Below are 23,944 nucleotides of genomic sequence, written 5' to 3' on the forward strand. Positions count from 1 at the left end.
GCACTGTCAGAATACGATTCCAGCAGTCAGTTGAATAAAGCCGCAACTTTTAACACGGCCTCAAAAGTGTCGGAAAAGCTGTCAATATGCACAACTGTTAATGTCTGCTAAATAGATAATGTTGTTCGTTATGCAGAATAACTGGCTTATTAATCGGGGTGAACTAACTAAGCTCTTAGAACTGAAATAAATCATATACATGATCTATAGACTTAATTAAATCGTCTATAAGTCATAATTGAGTTTTAACTCATGTTGAACATGTAGTTTTAAAATATGGTAAGTGCAAAAATGATTGTCTTGAAAAGGAAAGTTTATAGATTTTCAGCTTTTTCAAATTATTATAAAATACGTCAACGGGCTTGTAAAGTTATTTGCGTACTCGTGATATTATAAAGGTGTTGAAGATATTAAACAAAATGTTATAAAATTATTGAAATCATAAGAAGTACCTACTGTTTAATTTATAAAGAATGCAAAAGAAGCTTGAATAAAAATTGAAAATATAGACCCACAATTATATTATTAGTTCTAAGACTGTAGGAAATAAATAAATATTGTGCTTTTTTTTCAAATGTTGTATTTATACAGAGCAAAATATGCGAAACAATCAAATACTTCTGAATTATTTTGATATTCGAAATAAACCTTTTCCCATTTTTTGTTACCTTACATTACGGACGGGTTGTTTCAGAGAATTTGAACAATTCATCAAATTTCACAGTTAATTTTCAAGGAAAGTGTAAGTTCTATTATTATTTCAGTTCTGTGAAGCAACTGGCCCATGCTGATATACACGGTGTCCGGAAACTCGTAGTACAAGCGGGAAACTGGAAACTTTGTAATTTGATGAATTGTTCAAATTTTCTGAAACAACCCGTCATAAGACTAAATATCGATATAAATAATGTTTTGGGCTTTGAGAAATTGGGGAAACACAATATTAATTTATTTTATAATCGCATAGGTACTTTCATTTGCGTTCAACTTAACCGTTTGTAATGTATGTAACCGTTGCAGCAGGGTAGTTGAACCCGCGTGTTGAGTCTAGAAACGTTCGATTCCAAGCACAAAACTGGTATTTATTTATTTTGTAAATAATTTTATAAGAAAGCAAAAAAGTCAATCAAATGAAACTGTCACAGATAATCTTAGCTATAATACTTTATTTTTTTAAGGTGTTTGTTTCCCTTACGCGTTCATACATTTACAGTGAAAAATTTTTTTGTAGTTTACATTAACATTTTTTATTGAGTAATTTATTATTTTATTTGTATTCTACTCAAGCGAAACGATAGGAAAACCTTAGATTTATCTAAAGCATATTTTTTGGTATTCATAATATACACCAATTCGTTATAAAGATTAATCAAAATAGTGATTTAGCATTAAGCTTCGCCTTAAGCTATGGATGCGAAACTGTCCAGACGTCCAGAGATCAATTATTAACATGAAGATGTCATTCATCTACTATTAATAAATACAATTACCAGTTTAAATGTAGGTACTATATTTTTTATGTCTTAATTCTTAATGTATGTTATAACTGTCAAATCGACATTTCATATTTTTTTCTTTAAAATGAATTAGGACGATTTTTTTTACAGAATTTGAAAAATTCATCAAATTCAATGATGATTTTCAAGTTCTTTGAAGGTTTATTTTCGAATTCTTTTTTATTTTAGTTTTGTGAAGCCCCTGGCCAGTAATGATATAATAATAGAACTTCAATAAAATCTTCGCAGAACTTGAAAATCAAATTTTAAATTTGATGAATTGTTCAAATTCCATGAAACTACAATTCCTTAGAAATTCTACACAGGAAGAGCTGTGAAAAATTTAATACCGCCTGAGAAGTTAAACCGTTCGAGAGTTTTTACTGCTGTGAACTTCCAAAAGCCATATTTTCTACTTTATTATTGTCAAAGAACAGATCAATAATTATTTATCCGTATACTTACGAATAAGCTCGAAAATTATAGCTTAACATAAATCATGTACTTACGTACATTTAGTTGTTGTTGAATTCTATATTATTATCATGTCTTACGTTGGTTTATAACCGTTTACTTGCATTCATTTCTAAGTTGTTATTCTTGCATTATTACCGAGTTATGCACACCGAACACATTGTAGCGTCTAACATTAAAATAAAAAAACTAATAATATTTTGACAAGAACTTCAACTTTCATACGCGGTTTTTTTTAATACTTTTACGCGTAACTAATTTAACGAACCGCGAATTAATTAGAAGTAAAAAAACTTTGTGTTTATGGCTCGTCACAAGCCGGAAACTTTACGTAAAGCCTTAGAACGAAAGCGAAGAAGGGATAAAGTGAAAATAAAGTGAAGGTTGATATAACGAACGCTAATATCATCTACGGTTCGAAGAACTCATTACGCAATGAGTTGGTTATGTGAACTGCGAGCCAGTGATGGTATGCAGAAAAAATAAATCTCCCCAGCTTTTTCGCCTAAATTCCCCAGATTTCATAAAAAACTCCCCAGCTTTGATTCGGTACTTTAACCTTGAAAAATAGGCAAAACTGCAAAAGTACGGGGTTAAAATATTAGGCGCAACAGCTATCGACGAGTGGGGGGAGTATTTTTTCTGATATTTATAAAATTTTTCCTCTTATTTTGACAAAACTATTATAATAAATCAACGGTTGTAAATCAACAAAAAATAAATGTGAAAAAAGCAAAGCAATAAAGACACTCAGTAAAGATAGAGCTGACATGTCATTATTTTTAGTGATGGTTTTATTATACTATCTTCCATTGGCTCCTATCAGAGAGCAACTTCTATAAATATCTCTTTAGCCAGGCTTAAAATGCAACTGATATACCGTCTCATTTTATGTTTGCTATAAGAGAGATTTACGTCTGTCGTGTTGTTCTCTGATAGGAGCCCTGGCAAGATAATCCTAGTGATACCATCACTTAAAAATACCGATATACCGGGCCATATCCAGATAAATACTCTAGTTTATGAAAACATTGAAATTCCCTTACTAGCATAAAATACATCGTAAACATAATATCTTATAAACAAACAATATTCCAGATAAACTACGTTTCTTCACATCAGCCGTTAACACATCGCTCATAGATGGCCACTAAATCAAATGCTTGTTTATACAAAATCCTCATCCCCAGATTTCTTACTTTATCCAAAAAACTCCCTTTCTCCCTTTGAAATTCAAAATCCCCCAGATCTGGGGACTTCTCCCCAGACATATCATCACTGCTGCGAGCTGCGGGCATGAATACATCATCAGACATTAAGCTGCATGGGTTATGAAAGTGTTTTGACAGTAAAGTTGAGCGTCGCATAGTCCTGCAGAATGAAGCTAGCCAACGAATAAGGTGTCAGTGCTGCCGCAAAATTATCGCCGTGCGACATTTGATTCTATTTTCGTCATACTTGTTTTTAGCATAATGATGTTTTTGTAAACTTTACCTAAGTCTTACCAGATAATGTGTTAATATATTTATAAAAATTGTATTAATCTACCTTATGTAGTTTCTCTAGAATAGCTAGTTATGCTCAGGCAAATGATTTTTTAATCGCATCCTTAAGGATACGCTGGCTTAAAGCAAATATATTATATTTTCAATTTTTAGCGAAAATGAGTTATGAATTAGACTCTGGGAGAACCAAATTTTTATGTGTAAAAAAATTTGCCTTTCTAACATTTTTAATTAAAATTTCCAATGGATTCTAATTCATATTTAAAATCGTTTATCATATAAATAGTAAAATCTGGGAGGATTAATTGGCTTTAAACCGCAGTAAGCAGTTCATATATGTTTCTATATTAATGGATGATGGTAGACACTATTTTGGTAATAAAATAACTAACTTTTTTTTGTTTTGAATTGTTTTTAATAGTAATATAATTTTTATCTTCTTACCAGATAATGTGTTGTTACGTAATACAAGTCACCCTATAAAAAGAATGCACACTAGCCTCACTTTCCCCTCGCAGCTAGTCGCGGCGTGTTCAACACAGCACCACGTGATCGGCACGGACCACCCATGGTGCTCGCAGCTCAACACGGGCCGACCCCCGCCGCGCTTCCGCAGTCCAGAACCGACCTTGGTCATAGCAGCATTGTCGCTCGCAAAGGCAAAAACTACTCGCGAACATGACTTGCATAATTACGCGATAACGGACGCGATCTCGTTCCAGTTTCCTAACTAGATGCATTTCGCTATCAATTTCCAATCATGATTATTATCTCGGCTCGAACTAAACTCAATGGAGTCCCGTTTCCGTGTAAAATCCCGAGTGCATATCATCACCTCAACAGTCCCGTGGCCTCTGAGCGCGGGAAGACCTGGTCAACATGATGTACCATACCACATCTCAAGGCGAATCGTAAGCTTTCAACCTATCCCCTTTCTTGTGTTCAATTCTTGTAACTTCATGTAGAATCCACGCTTCATCCGGTCGTCGTCAATTTAGAGAAGAGAGTAGAGAGATCTATGTCAACCCTGTAATTTCTCGAGATGATTAATATACCTTGTGCCTTTCTACTCTTGTGTAATTATTGTGTGTTAACCTGTCCAACCTCCTAACCGATGGACGAGCTGATGACTAAAGGAACTGCCTACCCCTGATAGTACACGAGTTTCATCTGCCTACCTTTTTATCTGAGCTTAGCCAACTAATTACCTGGTTCGATTCCGGGTACCATATCTTAGCAGTGTTTGTATATAATGTATCCTATGTATTTTCCCGTGATAGTAACTTATATTCGAAGATATTTTTTTCAATTGAAAAAAGTTCTTTGTTTTTAACCACTTTATTTGAGTTATACAGATCGACCTTTTTTGGCAGATCTCAACGCGCTTTTTTGCAAATAAAATAAACACATTTGCAAGTGACAAAATGACAAGGTTTAAAATTTCATGAAAGGTGGGTGAATTTTGAGTAAGAAAACATTTGAAGCACGTGGGGTTAGCTATTGGCAAATCCACGGTTCGCGGGCACACGACGGGTACAAGCGTCAGAAATCCACGGTAGATTTCTTGGCACACTAGAGGTTAATTAGTAATTTTTTATTTGAAACGTGTATTTGTTTTGTTTAATTTTTTTACATATGATTTCAAGTGTACTAATGGTGTTCATTCGAAAGGTAAATTTCTGAGGTCTCTCAATTTTTTAGTAAAGAAAATTGACAATCTTTGTTTTTGAGGAAAATATTTTATAAATTCTTCACAAGTAGGTACTACAATTATAATAGCCGGTGATCTTTCACGGTTCGGTGCAAATATTATACAGGGTGTGATTAAAACTTTGGGAGGTGATTCTACATGATAGTACAAGTAAAAAATAACTTAATAACAGGTTTTCAGGTCCACAAGTTGAATTTTTTGTAAAGAGAAGGAAATATTCTTCTATGGAAAATATTTTTTTCGAGCAACAAACAACGGAATTTCGAAAAAAAATATTTTTCTTTTTTCCTTATACCATTATGAAGAATCGCCTCCTTAAGTTTGCGCACTTTATCCCTGGAAACCCTGTATAATAATAATAATTGGTTAATTTTTATAGCGCCGTTTTTTGTGAAATATCACCTCAAGGGCGCAATATGTGTTTATAAACTGTTTTCACTAAAGCGCCAGTTTATCTGTTTGAATTTTGTGTTGACTAGCTTGATTCTGCTGAATGACGTTCAGTCAACAGACATTATTTTGATGTCAATCTTAATAGTGTTGTAATCAGAAGAGAAAGGAGAGGATAATTCACCTGCAAACATTAAGATGGGAAATAATGAGAGCGAGAACGTCACATGTTACGTGATGGAGACGGTTTTCATGTCACTTTGTTTTGAAGTAAATAGTTGACATAACATATTTTTGTTGTTGTTTTATTTGGATTCATTTAATATGCTGAGGCCATTTTGCGAGATATTCTGCACAGACAACAGACAACCGTAGAGTTTTGAAGTATGTTGAAGTTGACACACGTTACGATACGATACGATTGTACCACCCCGGCCAGGAGCACTCCTGTCCCGGTGAGACCGGTACATCACGGGGCTCTTTAGTTAGGACTTTGGAACACGTGAGGATGGGGAAGAGGTTGTAGTTTAATCGACTGGTACACATGACAACCTAATAAGCCAATATTGGAGTTTAGGATGAGTAGGAATAAAGGAATTTATTGAGCGTTATTGTTTCTTCTTTACGACTTCCTTCTTCTTGCCTCTTCTTACGTTTCTTTGCCTCTTTTTGGCCTTGCATCTTCTTGTCTCTTTTTGTCTCTTCTTATCTCTTCTAGTTTCTTGTAGTTTATCTTGGCTCTTATTGTTCATTCTTGTTACTTCTAGTTTCTCTTGGTTCCTTTTGCCTTTTCTTGACTCGCCTTGGCTCTTCTCACGTATTATCGCCCCTTCTCGCCTCTCCTTAGATCGCCTAGTCTCTTTTGCATATTCTTACGTCTTACCACCCCTTCTCGACTCTTCTAGTTTCTTCTTGTATCTTCTTGAATCTTCTTATTTCTTACCGCCGCTTCTCGTCTCCTTTAGTCTCTTCTTAGTACTTATTGCGTCTTCTCGGCCCTTCTTGGCTCGTCTTGTCTCTTCTTGCATATTCTTACGTCTTATCCCCCCTTCATGTATTGTATTTTCTTTTTGCCTCCTCTGGCCTCTTCTTGCTTCTTCTTATGTGTTAAAACAAGTGATTCCCAATACTACTGATCGGCTGAATAAGTTAATGAACCTAGCATCGCGCACACATGTGTTGAAGCAAGTGACTCCCGATGCTACTGACTGGCTGAATAAGTTAATGACCCCAGCATCCCACCATGACCACACAGATAATTTTCCTCAACCATACGAAGAAAACAAGCGATAACTTTCTCATTCATGGGTCACATGTCGGCGACAACGATAATTAAATGTTATGAATCTTGGCTTCCAAGAAATATAATATGTGACTTAATATTTAAGCTTCTAATTTCCGGTTTCACACCTTGAGCGAGAACTATTAAGAATATTTAAATTCCGCGAAAAGCATACAAAATATGGTCACTCAGGTTTACGAATGGTAAAACCGTGTATGGCCGTAATGCAAATGAGACAATCCGAGAATAGTGCATAGCTAATGAACCCCATCGTAATGCAAATGGTTTTGGGCTTTGGGTACAGAGTGGAATAATCGGAGAAAGGTGTATTTAAGAATCATTATGATACCCAAAGAGAGACGTTCAAAGTTGAGTCAATTCAATTCTATCATTATAAATTAAAATTTTAATTCTTTTTAAAGATACGCGAGGGAAACATAAATAAAGTAGATTTTAAAGCTGGCCGTTTAAACTATGCTTCAGTGATGTTAAATATGTAAACATATAACTCAGATCATAGTATATTCTATGATCTGGTAGCATAACCATACTGACCATTGGCAAGTTACTCCTGCAGGCTGTGAGATAAATAGACTATGCTGTGGGTCACGGAGGTAACGGGAACATAGAAATTAATGCTCTCCATTCCATGATAGTCGGTAAGTTTTCGAACCATCCACGAATCAGTCTGAAGAAATGTAAAGCAATGTACACTGTGCAGTTGATTACATTCCTTCTAACTAGTAGATGGTTCATTCCGAGCAAACCCAAGAGAAAGCCAGTAGGATAGAACCACGGGTTGTAGCCATACTCCCTCCGGTAGAGAAATCATAATTGAGTTAGGTTCTATCACGGTATACAGAATGGTTATGCTGCATTCCATTTTTTGCATACTCTTTCGGAAAAATGTCTTGAAGGTGAGGTTGGTTTAAACATTCTCAGGTTACGAATAACCTGACAAAATGACATCCTAAAGAATGACTTACTTTTATGTGAATACCGCAAAAGAGTTCTAAATGCTCCCATCCATCTGAAGCAAGTGAGACTATGGCATCCCCTATTGGGGTATGTTGTGAGGCTGAAGGTTGTGGGGAAGGGAAGGATTTAATGAAGTGGAAGGTGGAAGAGTACCAGGCTATTTAGATTTGGTCAGATGTGGTCTTACACCAGGGCGATACTGAGAGTATTTACCACTCTGGAAAAGTGATACTTAGCTACCTAGCAGGTTATCAGATTTCTTTTTCATTGTTTTGAACTCTCGACCTTTTGGTCTGAAAGCACGCAAGCACCCACTTACATTTACGCAGATGGCTTCGTATTATCCGTATTCCAATGCACTTGCTCCATAAACTAATCAAAGTAAGTAAAATATTCACGTGACTGTTATTGTTTCTTTACATGATTTTTCAATCATGTAAACTTGATACCTGCAAATGAATGAAAATTCTTTTTTGGGAAGTTTTAAATTCATAGTTCTGTGAACAGCAGACCTCGCATACAAAAAGTGTGTTTCTAATTTTCTCTTATTTAATAAAAAGTTTTTTCTGAAATCATAAGATTTATAAGTGTAGCCTAAACAAATCTTCTTAATTATAAACCTTATAAATATTAGATTAAACTTTTTATTTCAAATAAGGAATTACCTATATAATATGTCCAAAAAACATCACTATCTAAATGACAATTTTTTTTTTAAATTTCATGAGGTTATTACAAAAACATATTTTTTATACTAGCTGTACCCCGACACAAGTTGTTCTGACTTATTCTGTCTGTCTGTCTGTGCAGATAGAAACACAATAGCGCCTGTTGCTTTTAGGTCCAACGTGTTTTTACCTGTCACCGGTGATATCTATACGATATATATAGTATAAAAACAAACTCGTATTCGAATGCAACGTTTTGTCAAAATTTCAAAGCAATCGGTGAAGAATTTTCAAAGCAATCGGTGCAGAATTTTCAAAGCAATCGGTGAAGAATTTTCAAAGCAATCGGTGAAGAATTTTCGGAGATTTAAGATTTTGAACAAACAAACATTTAAATTTGAATTGATATGGAAGATTTAAAAGGACTGAAATCCTAGCCCAGATTCAAGTCTTGCATAAATACATAATTTGTTTAAAAAAAAAACAAGTTAATAAATAAAATGACGTAATCGGACATCCGTCAATGTTATATAACATTACAAAACCTTATTAATATATTTTACAACCATTTAAAACTATGTGTTTTTATACGAACAATTATTTACCACGCGGCCGCAAGCACATTTTTATCTGATTATTGCACAATATTTTTATCGTCACATGTCATCTATAAAAAAAGCTTCCTAAAGAAAACAACACGAATGAGTCTGCCGACAAGTAGTCCTATACAAACCGTGAATCACTGACTCCAATAGTAGCCGGGACCCCGATTATCCGACCCGAGCACCCAGCCAACCGGTTATCCGCACAACAGTGAACAGCTGATTTGAGTCCAACGTAAAAGGGATCCCTCCCCACCTGCGCGGTCATTGTTGTTAGAGCCGCCGCTAAGTGAGGTCGATTCTTTACAAACCGGTCAAAATACTACCTGAACATTCTTTCTCTCTTTCCAAGCGTTTGGTTGTCAGTAGAAAACTTAAAATAACTTCACAGTGTTGGACATATCAAACTATATTCTGACTTAGTTTCAAGTTTTGTGCATCTTTTGAATATTGGACTCAACACATCAGCCGTAAGTAGACACTATTGTTTGTTTTTTTAATAGATCGAATTTTGTCCGATTAATAGACGAGTTTTAAATTAAACAGTTATGGCCTGAATGTACGTAGCGCCGCCCAGCATTTATAGATGCTCCATTTAAATTAGATAAATTATTCACGGAATTTGTAGACTTGTTTTATTGACCGCACTATTTATAAATAATGTACCTGAATCTATTATTTAGGATGTTACACTTAGTACAGAGCTCACAAAAAATAACCTACACTAAATAGAATGCTCAATAACGAGTTCTACTATCGTGTGTGATAGGACTGATAGGTTGACTTTTTTAGGACAGATTTTATCGACACGAAGTGGTTTTGTTATTTTTCTGAACACAATTTAATAACTAGTTTAATAATTACGGAAAAAATTATTAAAACTTTCATGTTATTCAAAAATCAACCCATAAATAAAAAAATCAAATGTCATCTATTTTATTATGATTAAATTAAGACGCTTAACTGCTGTAACATCGCCGGATTCCAGAGAATTGCGTATTTGTCCGCGTTTGTGTATGTGATTGATACCAAAAATTGATAGAATTCATTTTCATTGACAACGACTCAATATGTAGAATTTTAGCTCGATCTAATTTCGGAAAGTGGATTAAATTCAATTTCCAAGATTTGCATTAATTCACCATCGAAAACAAAATTGATATTCAATTCGATTTATTCAAAAATTGCGACAAAATTGTTATGTTTTTGATGAATTTAACCCTGCTGCGTTTATTCCTCTGTTTTGGGTCAACATTTGGGATAGCCTTGTTTGTCTACTCTGCCCTGATTATGGACAATGCAAGGCTGTCGGAAACGTCGATTCATTAGTAAAGAGGAAGCAACACGGTGTGACACCCCAAAAGTCAACTAACTTCATTGTGTTGAATGCAAATAATATTATCAGTATAGTAAAAAAGTGAGAGAGAAACATTTTACAACCATACAGCAGTATACTTCGGTAATTAATACCATTTTTCTCTTTCCAATATTTAATTTACAACTATTTATAACGATGCGATTTAATTTTTAGGCATTTTCAATAGGGTATTTTCGTAAAAAAAAATACGATAATGAACCAATTTTCTTTCTATTTTTATGTTGAATAAATTTTCAAATGTACCATTTTCGATTTACCGCCAAAACGACATTCGTTCGTTTTTATTCGTGAATTCAGCAGCTTTAACGTCACGCCGGGCGACGTGTATGACAGGCATTGGCGTTTTCTATTTCATCATGTCGTTGTAGCCAGTTGGAATCGTTTTGGAATTTGCCGTTTTAGATCGTATTTGAAATCAATTATAATTAATGAAATATTAATATTACGTATTTTTAATACGGTAATCATAATCACAAAAATAAACTGTCTTCCACACATTTCGAACGGTATTCATAGTTTGTAAAAATGCACCATCGTTACAGTAAGTAATTTATTTGTTAAAAAGAGCTAATCATTTACGGAGAGACATGAAGATATACACTGGATAGATCGAAATCTTAAAAAAATATTTTTGAATAAAAAAAAACTTATTTTCTAAAAAATTGGAATTCTACTTGATGTTTGATTTTTTCTTTTGTTTTCGTTAATGAATGAATGCGAATCTTGGAAGCGGGGTGCAACATACTTCCCGACAACCGATCGAGCTTAAACTCGGCAGACAGACTCGTTGTCGATGACAATCATCTTTTGGCGGTAATCACGTATTACAGCAGTTAATCTACGATATAATTGTCGGTCCTACCCAATCGGAAATTGACTCAGTCGATAACGCATTTGATTCCAGTTCTCCTCAGTAAAACCAAGAAAATTCTTTTTTTGAATACATTTAACAATATAATAAACTTCATTTTTACTGGATAATTTTTTGCTGCGCCAAATTAAGCATGTGGGCATTGTAGTATATGAAATAATTGCAAATGTAGCCTTTCATGTTGGCCGTCTTTTGAAAATGAAACAATAACTACCTCATATTTTGCATTTATTGTTTCCATACAAAATTGAAATGAAAGCTGGAGTAATTGTTAATACCGGTATAACAATAGGTGTCTAGAAACAAAAGCTCGCCGCAAACCGCAACCCGGATTCGTGACTAGAAAACGCTGCATGCGAATCTAATTTAATCATAAAAATAACAATTATTTTTACGTTATATCATAATACATATATCATGTTTTTATATATCGCATTAGGTTGATAAGTAACAATATTGACTAAGCGTTTCCAAGTCCTGTTTTTACTCGACCGTCTTTCATTTCGCCTGTTTGTAAATTTGTTTGTACATTCTGTTTCTGGTTCAAGGTGGTGACCATTTTCATGGTTAATTAAATATTCTTTTCAAATTTGAAATCGTTGTGCTTATTTGGAATTACTTATTCGCTTTTTTTCAATGCAAAAAACGTTTGAAAAATTGTATTAAGAAATCTTAAAAAACGATTGTCATTTCTTTGAACAAATTGTATTATTTTTTATTTGAAAAAAATGCTACATAAAGTATATGGTTTATAATTGAGTAGGTAGGTATTTAAGTACCTACTGACAAATCTCATAGTTTCAAAGGAAATTTTGTTACTAAAGCCATTTGGTTTTATTTTTTTTAAATTCCTATAAATCTGGTGATTCTTTGGCTGGACAGTACGATAAAAAGTACCTACCCACAAAGTTGATTTAAAAAAAATAAAGCCTGATAAAAAATAATTTCACCCGGTGTACTAAGCAAACGTTGCTAAGCGACAAACTATTCACGTAGATATCGGACAGGAATCTCTCACACACACTATGGCGTGTATCTGTACATATTACATCGATAACGTGCCATGAGTAAAAGTCAGAAAAGTAAACGCTTTAAAATCACAGAAAGAAAACTTTAAATAATTCTATTCTAGTAGGTAGGTACCTACTTAGGTTGCATAATTTATCGGTAGGTACTTACCTTCCTTTTGCTTTTCAGTAGATTCGAATTTTAAAATAGAGTCGTAAATTTCAGTTTGACGTATTATGTTACAAGGACGTACATAATAAAAATTGTATTGGACAATAATTTGATTATCTATTTGAATAAGAATTTTATGAATAAAATACAAATAAATAATGTCAATCGGTTTTGTTATCTGAATTTTCTCGACCCATAAAACATAAATTAATTTATATGATATTATATTATGTTGATGGCACTCTAATAAAAAACAATTTATTTTGAAGTAGGTATGCACTTCGATTATAGAACCCGTCTTTAAATTTAAATGTTTATAAAATCATTGAATAATGGATTTTTTAAACTTAACGTTCCGGTTGCGCGACCTTTTTCGTACCAAAATTTCGATTTTCTACCCAATGACTTAAATATGAGACATGTTTATAATTATACTGAAGTTTACCTTTTTGTCTTCTGTTGGCTAACAATATTATATTAGACAAAGAACTATCTAACAATCACGTGGAAGATTTAAAATAAGTCTTTCAAATTTGACATATCAACATTTTAATTTGTTTAAACTTGTGAATGAGAGGTGTTTATTTATATTATCCGATAATAAATCATTTTCAAAACAAACAAATTAACACATGTTAACAATACATACACCCTTATGATTCCATATTATGGATAAAATAATGTTGTTGTTCTTCATATTCTTTGTCATCAAAATCCTACTTAAATAAAGTGTCATTAAAGTGCTAATTGAAAATGTATGGTGAATTAAATTATATCAATTAATTACCTACTTAATATTGGCTTTTTTAATGTATTGATATCATAAAATTAATTTATTTAGAAAATCAAACTTTTGAATGTTATCTAGTTTAATTTGAATAAAATCATTTTAAATTAAAATTTTTGTTTTACACGTTCAAAATATTATTATTTCCTTAATAATATTTTGAATTTTAATTTCCTTATTAATAATTAATTTTTTTACTAGTTTTACTGTGTAAGTAATTATTACTAAGCGTGACAACCGTTTCTCCTTTTGAAGGCATTATCAAACTGTTGTATTGGTAAATTAATTAATAAAAATATCGATTTAATACTATTGATTATATAAAAGAAAATAAATAAATAAATCCTTCTGGATGAATAGAGTAGGTAAAAGAACTGACATGACTTAATTATTTAATGAATGCATAAGAGGTCAACACAAATATAATGTATTACACAGGAAGACATTAATAATAGGTTCGTACTACAATTGACTCGTGCCTTTTGTGAAAACCATAGAAAAACATCAATAGAATAAGTTACGTATACATTTTATACAGAAAACGAACATCGCTTGCAAAGGAAGGTAGGTACTTGATGTCATTTATTGATCTTATAATTCTATAGACGGCGAACAAATATAATACACCTACCTACTACACATGTATGACATTTGACATCGATGCGAGTATCTTTTGATTTACGATACAAAAGAATTATCTACAGGTTGTAAATTTATGAATAAAGTACAAAGTAGCTACTTGTAGGTACTACCAGAATTGTCAACAATTAATAACTTTTATTATAATAAATAATTTTCAAATATGGAATTGAATAGAGTAAACAATATGGCGTCAAGTTTTATATGAATAGATTTTAAAATCACATCGCTTGCTGAATATTTTATTTAAAATTATAACATTCAAACAAAAAAATTGCAGATATTTCATAAACAATTTTTTAGTAAAGATTGATTCTCATTTTTAAATAATTCGTACCGAATCTAGTTATTTGATTATCTGGTGAATATTAAATAGTGTAGGTACCCATAACTTTGTGAGAATCGAGTTTTTTTTAACTGACGTATCTATGCTAGTTCTTACCTTATGGAAAAAGAGTTAGGCGGTGACTACACGTGTGTATATTTTGTCTACTTTCTCTTCACCAAATGGTGTGGACTTACTTCCGACGAAGAAGGTAGGTACCCACCTACTCGACTATCGAGTTTAAAATGTAGAATTAAGAATTCATAAGTAAGAACTTGTATCATAAAAATATTTTTAATAAATATTATTTAGGTAAGCTTTTATTGAAGTGAAACTTCTTTACGCGCGTCATGCAATTTCGAGGACCGGAGTAAAACCGACTCATGACCGAAACGAAAATGCGGGTACCCCCACCACCGATTAAAGTTCATTTGATCTAGTCAAAGTTTTGAAGTAACATATAAATGCTTCTTAGCTCATCCCGACAACTGGCGTTGGTGGTGTAATGGTCAGCATAGTTGCCTTCCAAGCAGTTGATCCGAGTTCGATTCTCGGCCATCGCACATTATTTTTTTGTTTTTAACGCCTTTTTCATTCAATATCTTATTTTTTAGTAGGTCAGAACATTTTTTAAAAGAAAATAATATTGCAAAATAATAAAAACACTTATCTCACTGTGATAAAACATTACTCCGCTAGAGCGCGCTTTGCGTTATTGTGTTGGATTAAAATTATTATCTAATCCGTATATTATGATGATTGTATTACATTTATTTAATTAATTTATTTATTTTGATAATATGTAATAATTTACAGAAAAAAAAATTAAAACTATCTCCCTCTGATAAAATATCCGTTCGCTAGAGCGCACTACGCGATCTTGTGTGGGATTCTATTTCTGTACATTGTACATTATTTTTAAAAATATATTATATTTTGGGTGTGATGTAGGTAACATTATAAAACATAACAAGCTCTCATATTTTCAGAACCTACATAATATAATCAATTTATACGGCTTTGCTTACAGTTGGTGCTCAGCGTGGTTGGCTTTCAATCAGTTAAGCGAGGTTCGATTCTCGGCTGTGGCATTTTTGAAGTGAAACCTTGTTGAGGTGGGGGAGCCGCTCACGAACGTTCTCTCTCTTCTCTTCTTTCCTCTCTCTCAGACACCAGCGAACTGCGCCACGCCAAGCATCAGCTGAAACTAGAAGTTTCACTTCTGTCTTGCGTAGGCTTGACACACCCACTTTTTTTTTACTAATCGACCGGTTTTGACACTTTATTTGTAAAATTCTCATGCCTATATTATGCGTCAGAATTTTAACTACGATTAGTTGTATTTCTTACGTTTTCATTATGTATGCTTTTAGAAGATCGCTAATCTTCAAATATAAATAATTCAATTCATATTTTATCGATTACCCACCTAGCTACTTGACGACTATGCAAATGGAGGAAAAATTCGGGGTTGTCCCAGTACCCAGGAAGAAAAGTTGTCAATAGTTTGTACCAGATGAATATGAGACAATATATACCTAAATGTAAAAGATGATGGGATTTTTGGCATTCTATCTTTTCTGCATACTCCTCCAATGAAATAACCTAATATAACCTTTGATTATATAAATATTAACCTTTGAAAGCTTTGTGACTTTTTTTATTTCTTTAAATGGTTGATTTTGGTTAAATCATTGACGTACCAATCAACTTAGATAAATGAAACATCTCTTTACCAATATAATCATATGACGAGCTTATATGCTCGTCATCGACGATGATTATTTTCCCTCTCACGCGTCTTGTTTGAAAACGAAAAATACAGAAGATACTGGAACGATGACGTCACATACGACCTCTTGCTGGGACTAATTTACGCAGTCATATAATACCTTTCAGCTCACAATTTATGTACGATAATGCAGTTACTATAAACGTGTTTCAAGTTTTCCCCTTTCAGATAAGCTACAGAAATAATCCACCGTGCTTATAATATAATAAATACTTCACAGTTCAAAATACAATCTAAATGTATTATATTTTGTATTACTCATATCGATGACGAGTTTCTCTGTCAACCTACTGAAAGTGTGAATGATTCACATATCTGAGTCCAATTAGTTTCATATATTTTGCTTTGGCACTTTTCGCAGAGTTTATTTTTTAAGACATGTTTTTTTTTAAATAAGAACCAGTGACGTAACTTTACGATTGCCGAATTATTATATTATTCTCAAACATAGAACAGTAATAATATTAAGTATTAAAGATGTTCAAAGCTTATATCCATTTTATTAAGTCAATAATAATTGTGTCTCGAAGTTTTCTGGGTTAAAATATAAGCACCTTTTGGTTTGTAAGTAAATACCAATGCTTTTATGGCTATTTTTTTGGAGATTGACAGATGGCTTAATGAAAAAACCTGAACCAAATTGGTCATACCACCGGATATTTTCTTCGGCTGAAACGAAATATCTGTGAATTTTTGTAACCGCGATTGAAATTATTGCGCTCGACGAAACGATTGAAATGATTTCATAAAATATTCACAAAACAAAGAGACTTTTTAGAAAGGCTTTTTAACCCTTTAGGTGCGGTACACAGATACATTGGCAAGACATTTTATGCCCCTTGACAAGTATCCCTGTCATTTGCTCATTCGACATTGGAAGTATTAGCAATAACTTTTTTATAAATGAATAAACAATATCTTAACTTTATTTTTTCCATAGATATAGAGACATTCCAAATATTATTTTCATAATTTCGCCTGAAATTATGAAAATACAGTAATCGCACCTAAAGAATTAAGACAAGTTTAAAAAATTCCAAACTAAGAAAAGATATTTTTTTCGCGGTTGATTACTTGAATGTTGAATTCAATGGATAGATTTTTTAAATTACTTTTTACCAAATAAAATTTGCAAACTTACCAAATATTTCGCCTGTGGCGCATGCTGACTGTATTTAATTTGATTTCGTTTTACTCTGAATCGTCTTTTCATATTTGTTGATCTCAAAATTAGTAAATAAATAGCTAATAAATAAAATTAAAATGTTTTGCATAAAAAATAAAATCTTAATCTATGCGTGAATGAAAAATTTGTATGAATTAGCTATTTATTTGACTTATGAACGTTAAAAAAACTTTTAGGTTATATTACTTTTTTAATGATAAAAGCAAATAGGCAGTTATCGGAGCATTCATTGCCAAGTATTTGTTGGTCGTCAAACTCATCAAATGGCAAGGATTCGCACTTTGGCCTGAGATGCTTTAATATGCCTTTATATAAATATTCTTTATTTATGAGTTTTCAATGACACTGATATTATCTATGTTATGTATAATTCAAAACACTTAAATATATATTTTATTTTCACTCAGTTAAAGCTCATCAAAAATCCAAATGAATGTTAAAAGTACACGTGTACAAACATATACATGTACAAAAATACACATGTACAAAAATGCACATGAACATAAATTTTATTTAGTAATTTTTAAGGAAACCTTATCTAGTCATTTTATGCCCAAATTTTTAAAAGGTTTTTATTAAGTGATTTTTTCAAATGAACCAATTTGCACAAGTCAAAGATGAAGTGTATATGAATAGAGAAATGTTTATTTTCCGTTAACCATACAAATTTCTTGATAAAATGTGAATAATAACATTCGATTTGTATTATCGTAATATTGGTTCTAAAAAAATTTTGGTCACTAGTTAGTAACGTTAATGAAAAACAAATGTTTGTCTTTGTATACACCAATTAATTTCTGTTTAAAATAACTTATTTTGACACATTAATTCGGTACATCTGAAAAACACTGTAATATTCGACACTTTGAAGTAAAAAAAGCACAATTAAATACGAAATCATTTTCAAATAATTAGATTAGATTTTTTTCGTATCAAATTAACACAAACTACTTTTCCTCGTTGGTTTTTTGTCTATATATATAACAAATCAATTATTATAATCATGTAAGGTGCCACCTTCTTCCGTTCAATTAAAATTGCGGTATTTTTCTTACATAATTTCCCGCACAGATACATTTGAATAAACAGGATGAATAATGATTACGAAGAAGTTCATTGTTCAAAGATTGGAAAGCCTGATATAAGAAAAAGGCGCTTTCTCCCGTCACGCAACATGTTACATAATATAAGTACTATAATACCTGTGATCTGTTAAATGTTGAATGCTGAAAACATCTCGTTATATTTTTGTATATATGACAGCCTAAAAAATAATTGGACGCAATTATTGCATAACGCAAAACGTGTTGCGCAACCCAAAACTTTCACCGAAATATTTCGTTTCGATGTTAAAGTTCCAAACGACGTAACGGCTTTTGACTTTCTTTATTTTAAATTGATAACTCCTTCCTTTTGAAGATTTATTAATGTTTTTATTGATCGAGTATAATATGTGACCATACTGATCACGGATTATTAAATATGACATTATTAATTTGTCATTAGTTAATACATTGGTGAGCAATATTTCGCTTCAAAGAAATCGCTGGATTACCGCTGAGTTTATGGTCTGGTTATTCCATTTGCGTAAGGCGTTTACATTAGAAAAGGATCCATTTAAAACTCAACTAGACGGCTTCTATGGTCGAGGGGTAATGCTCTTGACTAGCGAGCTGGAGGCGGCGTATTCGAATCCCGGCGTGCGCTGGTAAATTATATTTGATTAATTTGTGTTATTTCGCAAAATAACTAATTTAAAATAATATGTAGTATACTTGCGGCACGTTCCAGAGTGGAAGATACTCTCAGTATCGCCCTGTTGTAAGACCACCATTCAGAATTGAAACTTTGCTTGAAATGGTTTTAGACGTGTTTGGTGACCAGATCTTAATAGCCACGTACTTCTCAACCTTTCTTAGTCATTCTCTGCCATAGTCTCACTGGCTTCAGACGTTTAGGAGCAGTTAAGACTCTTGTGCGGTTTTATATAAAAAAAAACAATTTTTTACTTTCTTACACCATCTCTTGCGCCGGTTACTAGCCAATTTCATAGAAAAAATCCCATTTTTGGTTTGGTTTGCTTGAATCTTCCTCTCCTGGAACTGGCTCTTAAATTTCTGTGAAGTTTTAAAATCGCTTTTAAAACTCAAAAATGGTTTGACTTGTGGATTGAACCTTACTTCCCAGGGAAATCGCGCTTACAATTCCGCGTAGTCCCGTTTGGGTAGGACCGATTATAGTGATTTGTTTTTGGGGTATTATGCCGTGTTGCGTTACCTCCCTCTTTAGCCAACGTTTCGGACATTGTTTCAGTGTCCATACATGTGTAATGTAATGTGTGATTACACATTTGCCCTGATGATAGACACTGCAATGCTATCCGAAACGTTGGCTAAATAATAATACCTTAAAAACAAATCACTATAATACGTCGTATAATACGGCCGTGAAAATTTCAAATCATACCGGGTAGGACCGATATTTATTTTCGTGTGTTTTGCTGTAATGTCTTCCGATTTCAAAGAAATGATTATATGTCAGCGTGTGTGTGCGTGATTGCCACCAACATATATAATGCATTTTCATCGACAATGAGTTTATCTGCTGAGTTTCAGCTCAATCGGACGTCCGGAAGTGGGTTAATTTCTGCTTCCAAGATGTGAATTCATTCATTACCGAAAAAAACAAAAGCGAAATTCAAATAGATGCATTTAGAAATAATTTTATATCCATTTTCCTAATAACGAAGCGGAAATAACATTGGCATTTAAAAATCACACCGGCATTGAATTTAAGAGCATATATTAAGAAATGCATTTTTTATTTGTTTGCTTTAAAATGTAAACCTAACACATTTCCAGTTTAGAAAGTTTATCTGCACAGGAAAGACTTTTGGTCTTAAGCGATAATAATAATTACAAAAACACTTATCTTTTCACGATTGACCTCAAATGAACTCTAACTCTAATTAGTAATTACACTCAGCCTACCCTTTCGAATAAACATCGTGACATTGCGGTAGAAAGTTAATGAGATAATAAACACAAGTTATTGGAAAGATGGCCTTTCGTAAAAGATTTCACCATAAAATCTATTTAAAGTTTTTGTTAACTTATAAACTATTTGTTAACTTATAAACTATTTGTTAACTAATAAACTATTTGATAACTTATAAACTATTTGATGACCTATAAACTATTTGTAAACATATAACCCATTTGATAACTTACAAACTATTTGTTAACTTATAAACTATTTGTTAACTTATAAACTATTTGTTAACTGATAAACTATTTTTTTTAAATTTACAAACTATTTGTTATCTAATAAACTATTTGTTAACTTATAAACTATTTGTTAACTTATAAACTATTTGTTAACCTATATACTATTTTTTAACTTATAAACTATTTGTTAATTTAAAACTATTTGTAAACAAATAACCTATTTGTTAACTTACAAACTATTTGTTAACTTATAAACTATTTGTAAATTATAAATTATTTGTTAACTTTTAAACTATTTGTGAATTATTTATTTATTTATTCATTTTTGGGAAATCGACAGTTTACATTTAATCAGTTTGTACATAAGTGTTATTTAGTAAAATAAAACCAATTATGGATTTCCTCCCTGTGACTTTATATAGTTTATAAGTTAACTATTTGTTAACTTATAAACTATTTTTGATAAGCACTTTTATAAAATCCTAAACTCTTGGAAATTCAATTTTATATATTAGATACTGAAGATGTAGTACTACTCAATACAAAACTATCATTTTATTCTTAAAAAGTTTTGTTTCAGTCGCATGAACACCACTCTGTTAGTTTTTATTGGTTCTTCTGGCTGTCTCAATTTTGTTCGTAATTCCGCAATGTTTCTAATTTCTTTGGTGTAAACTAACGGTTTGTAATAACCCCAGACGTAGAAACGCCCCGCATCCCCTTGTGCCCTGAAAAGGGTGAGTTAAATAAAACTCTACCTCTGACACTGGTTTTGCGACTATTTATATAAATAGTATACATGTGAAGATTAGAGGCATCGCTAGGATAGCTAACTTGATATCTGGAATTACACTAATTAAATAACAAAAATAGATACCAATGTTTGAATATCTAAAGTAAATAAGAAATGGCATTGAATTCTTCAGCTGCAAGTCTCAGTAAATACTCAATAACTGCACTTGAGAATACGCACATTTAGAAATAGCTGAACTCAATAATAACTGTATGTGTGCATGCCTTTGATATTACACGTATATTAGAACTCAATACCGCAAAAGATAAATATTAGATTCCATGAATACATATTATTCTTCGTATATTGATATCCTTGTAATCCTGTTATGAGGAAAAAATCGTCATGTTTGTTCTGACAGATAAATGCATACATTGTGATGGAATTATTATTGATGACACCAATAAAGTCCACTTAATCAAACATTATAAATAATGATGGGATTAACTATTAACTGATAATGATTTCATTTTTTGAATTGTTGATTTGAGGGCCTACCTTGGCACAGTTACAACAAAGACTAGATTGAAAAGGTTGGGAACCCACCTTGTGCCTACATTCCTTCAACATATCAAGGGCTTTGCCAGATTAAGGTTTTATTTAGTGATCATCTCCTAAATTTAATGGTTTATGTTAGCGGATTTTCCGGTTTGATTGGTTTATTATTATATAACTGACCGTCAAACCTTCAGAATATTAACGTATAGGCAAATGTAGTTAATGACTGTTGAAGGAAAAGTTGTTTTTAAAATCAAATACATTTGCATCGGACCTTAAAAGTTGGTTATGGACCTTAAAGTTTGACTAATTTAAACGCATTTTATCTGATAACCTTCTATACCTTTTCGACAAGGCATTAGCAGATACCTACACTTATTACGTAACTTGTTATTTATTTCTTATAACCCAATAACCTACTTTTAAATTATGTTTGTGAGAATTTTATTTTGTTTATGTAATTGATAAATTCATAAATGTTTTGTGATTCTTAACTTCGAGGACGCTAAATCAAAAATATGAACAGTAATTATATAGATCTTTGGTACAACAAAGTGAACTTAGACTTTGCACTTTGGTAATAGAATTTTATGTAGTATTCTTTGATGGATCATTAGTATGTTATGAAGAAATATTTATGATTTTAAATTGGCTCATCAGGCAAATAGCTATATTTTCCTACCGGCTGCGAACTTGGTTAGTGAACAGTTCTTCAGTGGTTCTGTCAACACTACGCCCACACAACGCGCTGAGCCGCTCTCAATTGTCAATTAAGTTAATAAATAATTAAAATTTGATGGGAAGACCCGTACACTTTATTTTGCCATTTTGATGGTTGGGAGCGGCTCAACGATTTGTGCGGGCTTCGTATGGACGGAATGAATGTTCACACTCTGTACATATTATTAATGAAGTTTATTCAAATGATACACTGATTTAAGGAATACACACTATTATTGCGATCATTGCGAACTAGCTTCAAACTTTGATGATGGTTTTTCAAAACTCCATATTACGATATTGTTTTTTAATTATTTTTTTAAATTTAATATGAAGCAAACAATATGACGTTTTGCTTTATTTTTCACGCACTCAAAAAATACGTCTGTAGAACTGAACTTGAATCTGTCATGTAGATTTAGAAGCCATGAAGCGCGGCGTCTTTCTATGCTATGTCTTCTTTCAAATTTTATCTGAAATCCTTATATTTTAATAAAAACATACTGAATGAGTATGTAATCTGTTTTAGTAACACTTTGTTTTTGTAACACTTAAGTCACCTCCTAATTGTATGGTAACGAAATTTAATGCGTAGATGTGCTCGTGTGTGTACGTGATTGCCACCAACAATTCATAGAAAGCATAGTCAACTAATCTGCCGAGTTTCAGCTCGATTGGATTTCGGAAAGTGGTTAAATTTCCACTTCCATGATTCCATTTTATTCATTCTTTCAAAAAACAAAATCGAAATTCAAAAATATGTATTTCAAAATAAATATCTATCGTATTGTTAAATATAAGATAAAATCCGTACCAAATAATCAAGCATGGTTTATTTCTTAAACAGGAGGAAAATGTGCGATGAGCCAAGGTTGTAAAACTATAATGATGTAATCATATGTTATTTGTAGCAGTTGCGAACAATCAATGTTGCACGGGTTCTTAAGATAATTGAAGCTTTAACAAAGGCTTCGATCGTGGCGATTTCCGTGTCAGTGGTAAAATCCTTGACTCAGACAACAGGGAAATTATAAAATGGAAACTATATTTGTATGTTTTGAGGAATTTTTCGCATAAACTTTATTACTGTTTTTCTACTCCCCTTTTCACAGTTAATAAACAAATAATTTAGTATAGCTCGCAGTTAAATAGTTTTTGCTGATTCAGACAAGCATTTTTTTTTTGATTTATGGTCATGTACAATTATCGAAAAGAAGATTCTTCCAATATTTTACTGGTGTAAGACAATTATTCTAAACATTGCTCTTTACGTACATGAAGGAAAAATAATGTTTCACCCGAAAAGGAGTCACTAAGGTTCCCCATATTTCGTTGAGCGATGGTGTCTTTTAATATTATTTTTGCCATTTCCAATAAAACTCAGATTTTAGATACTTCATTGAGCGCAACCCTTAATTTTTATTTAGGGGTTGTGGATGGGTT

The 23,944-nt window shown here is 32.3% G+C and overlaps 1 protein-coding gene across 2 annotated transcripts in view; it reads left to right on the plus strand.

The window, feature by feature from the left end:
• Positions 1 to 9,400: 9,400 nt before the first annotated feature.
• LOC149417188 (uncharacterized) overlaps positions 9,401 to 23,944 on the plus strand; it is a 70,180-nt gene continuing 55,636 nt past the window's right edge. For both annotated transcript variants that reach the window (XM_089639937.1, XM_089639938.1), the window contains exon 1: positions 9,401 to 9,576. The gene's annotated coding sequence lies outside the window, so the exon portion shown is untranslated. The remainder of the gene's footprint in view (positions 9,577 to 23,944) is intronic.

This window comes from Hesperophylax consimilis, chromosome 15 (genome assembly GCF_061612785.1).
Source record: "Hesperophylax consimilis isolate HC1 chromosome 15, BYU_Hcon_1.0, whole genome shotgun sequence".
Classification (NCBI taxonomy): Eukaryota; Metazoa; Arthropoda; class Insecta; order Trichoptera; family Limnephilidae; genus Hesperophylax; species Hesperophylax consimilis.